This window comes from Polypterus senegalus, chromosome 12, assembly GCF_016835505.1.
Source record: "Polypterus senegalus isolate Bchr_013 chromosome 12, ASM1683550v1, whole genome shotgun sequence".
Taxonomy (NCBI): Eukaryota; Metazoa; Chordata; class Cladistia; order Polypteriformes; family Polypteridae; genus Polypterus; species Polypterus senegalus.
Window position 1 is genome coordinate 89,205,309 of NC_053165.1, and position 4,064 is coordinate 89,209,372.

Consider the following 4,064-nt stretch of genomic DNA (forward strand, 5'->3'; position numbering starts at 1 on the left):
TAAATGAGCAACCTGATGGAACAGACCAGCATTGCAGCTGTGGACAGGCAGGTCACTCCCACAAGACTTGTTTAGGCTTGTTAGGGAGGCCCTTTATTCAATAGCACATGATCAGACTTCATTTCCTTGTTGTCACGGCAAGAAAACAGGACAAACACATAACACTGCCATCGCACAGTATCCCACTCAACTGGAATGTCCTGATCCAATAACCCTTGTGTAGACAGACACCTTCAAGAGGACCTTCAACTCATTCACCTGATAACACTTGAGGAGTATGCATTAAACTTGTATACTGTATATCATCTGAAATATTCACACCTAGGTGTAGCACCTTTCAAGAAGAGCATGTTCATGTGTCCATCCTCAGTCTTCATAAACCTTCACTTTGTAGGTCCCTTCAAGGTGGCATCATGTACAGGAGTTTGACATTTAGGCTTGGGGGGGCTAGGCGAAGCATAAAAAATTACATTTTTGTGGAGTCTCAATTATATGTTACATATTTACATTAGGGTGGCACAGTGGGTAGTGCTGCTGCCTCACAGTTAGACTCTCTTCCTGTGTAGTTCCTAGTTGGTGGAATGAGCTGCTCACCACCATCTGACCTGCTGACTCCGTCAATGTATTTAAGAAGCAATTGAAAGCCAATCTGTTCTGTAAATATCTGTCTAACTTTATGATATTTCATATTGTTAGTTGATTTTATGTCACATTAAGTTTAACTGCTTTATCGATTCTTAATATAGCATTGCAAATTATTAGTTATTACATCTCTTCACTTGTGGCAGTCAACCTTTGTAACCTGTCCTACTACACTTGCTCAACAAACAGGCCGTAGCCTAATGTTACTCCATTATGTTTACCTCTTTTATAAGTTCCTTTGGATAAAAGCATCTGCCAAGCAAATAAATGTAAATGAATGAGGGTGGTGGCACAGTGGTGGCGCAGCTGCCTCGCAGTTAGGAGACCCGGGTTTGCTTCTCAGGTCCTCCCTGCGTGGAGTTTGCATGTTCTCCCCGTGTCTGCGTGGGTTTCCTCCCACCGTCCAAAGACATGCAGGTTAGGTGGATTGGCGATCCTAAATTGTCCCTAGTGTGTGTGCTTGGTGTGTAGGTGTGCCCTGCGGTGGGCTGGCACCCTGCCCAGGGTTTGTTTCCTGCCTTGCGCCCTGTGTTGGCTGGGATTGGCTTCAGCAGACCCCCGTGACCCTGTAGTTAGGATGTAGCGGGTTGGATAATGGATGGATGGACTTATAGCCTGGGCTTCACTGTGGTGCAGTGATTAGCACTGCTGCCTTGGAGTTAGGAGACCCGGGTTTGCTTCTCAGGTCCTCCCTGCGTGGAGTTTGCGTGTTCTCCCCGTGTCTGCGTGGGTTTCCTCCCACAGTCCAAAGACATGCAGGTTAGGTGAGCTGGCGATCCTAAATTGTTTTCTTGAAAGGAAATAAGTGGATAGGACTGGCTAGCTTTGATGGGCTGAATGGCCTGTTCTCGTCTAGAGTGTTCTAGTGTTTTAATGTTCTAATGTGTGTGCTTGGTGTGTGTGTGTGTGTGTGTGCCCTGCGGTAGGCTGGCACCCTGTCCGGGGTTTATTTCCTGCCTTGCACCCTGTGTTGGCTGGGATTGGCTCCAGCAGACCCCTGTGACCCTGTGTTAGGATATAGAGGGTTGGATAATGGATGGATGGATATTTACATTATATTACAAGTCACGTATCATAAATTGTCTGTAATATAAAATTACATTATAACCTAAATCTCACATAAAATGACACATTTAAAACTTTGAAATTCTGAAAGGTACACAAGTTCTGTTAACTATACTGAAATGACAGAAAACTTTTTTTTGTCTGCTTATTATACTTGTGGCCAAACAAACACATCCTTGATTTTTAATCATGTGAGAAAATGCATGCATGGCGTTGAGTGTTCTGGGATTGGGTTTACTGCTTTGAAAAACACGCAGTCTACGTGAGATGATGAGATGGGAGATATTAAGGTTACTGTGGCAAGTTGATTATTGTTTTCTATTGAATAAAATTACAGCAAGTTATGTATTTTATTGCATTCTTGTTTATCGTGAAGCTGGAGAATGGTGATGTGTTTCATGTTGGTTGGACATACAAGTAAGAATGTGACAACGCTACTACTAATTCTACTACCATTATTACAACTATTACTACAACATAGCATATTTCTAGTCACAGCTATCCAAAAGATACAATGCTTATTTTCCATTTTTTCTACAACACACTCCTTGGCAAGTCAATGGCATACTTGACCTAAAATGTATCTATTTTATATGTTACTTAGCCCATGTAACTTGTAGTGATGCCCAAGAAAAAAATTTAATCTCATGTTTTTGTGACGACAGAACACCTATGGAGACCAACGCTTTACCACAGTAAACAATATAAGGATTTCTATGAAACAAAATCACACTTTACTCATTTCCCATAATCCACATGTGTGACGATGCGGGTTTGGCTCCACGCTCCCATCGCTATTCGGCAGCCCTTCAACCCAACACTGTCAGTAATGTCACCGAGTGAGCTAGACAGTGGAGGCAACAACATAGCAACATAGCAAGGGGATGGATGGTATAAAAAGGTGCATAGTGCTTTTATTTAAAAACAGTCCATCAATCAAAAACAAAGTGTTCAATAAATAAAGTGCAGTGCTTCAAAAATAGTTCAATAAATAAATAATCCATAAAAAATGTGGAGGTTAAAAAACAATAGAAAAAAAAAACAATCCTTTTAAAAACTAGGTTAAAATGTTCTACAGGAAGCAGTCTTTAAAAAAAAACAACAACAATCCCGGTGCCTTCTTTCATGCTGGCGCCTCACCTGTTTCTCCCATACGGGCCCATGCAACAGGCGAGACGCTCCCTGTAGCTTCCCTTTTCTCACCCGAACACGAGACTGGAGACCTCCCGATCCCTGGCTTTGGTCTGGCACTCATCCCAGTCCCGAGACTTGGTTTCCACCAACGGCCAGGTCGCTCACGTTGGGGACTCCACCACCAAGCCTCCCAACTCCCGCTGCCTTTCCCCGGTCACTCCCGCTACCTGTTCGCTCAGGTACATCCAACATCAACACCTGGGTGTAGGCCTAACACCCAGACTTCTCGCAGCTGCCCACGAGCGCTCGGTCGCTCGTCCACGCACACGCACCGCGTGTCCCTCTCTCTTGCACCGACCTGCTTCCTCTCTCGCTCCCATGTAGCCCCCGTCCTCTCCTTTTCTTTTTTCTCTGATCTCTTTCCCAACCGACTCGCGCTTCTTTCATACAGCGAGGGGCCATAGCAGCTGCAGCACATTAGCCACGGGAACGATCACAGATGTGGGCAATTCCACACCTGTGCACTCGGTGAGAAACGCCCACACCGCAGATCGCCCGCGGCTTGCTACAACCACTACGCCCCCTCACGAAACCGCCAGCGCGGTGATCATTTATTTAAATGGCCTTTACTAAGCGAGCTGTGGACCCATAATACCACAACATGTCAAGTCATCCAGCAGTATGGTCACAACTAGAAAAAAGATGGATTTTTTGCTACAATATTGTTATATAAATATTTCCAGAAAATCAAAGCAGTAACACATTCACATAAGAACGACCTTTTGAACTGAAGACAAGACTGACCAATGAATGAGGAGGAGAGGTGGCTCTTCAATGTAAAAGCTTGAGTCAGTGTGAACATGTTTTCATGAATCCGAACACAGGGTCACGGGGGTCTGCTGGAGCCAATCCCAGCCAACACAGGGCGCAAGGCAGGAAACAAACCTTGGGCAGGGCGCCAGCCCACCGCAGAACATGTTTTCTCAGAAAGTATTTATTCAACAATATTTTAGCAAAAAATGCATGTGTTTTGCTTATGCAAGCATATAGCTGGATGACATGATGCACGGATTATGAGACATGAATATTGTAAGATTGTTTTCGTGGTTGTTTTTATATTGTTTGCTGTAGTCCTCAGCTCATTCACAGATGCACATTCTATTCCTATTCTTCATGAAAACGTGAAATGAAATATTTTTCTCAGCCGTCACTACACACCACAC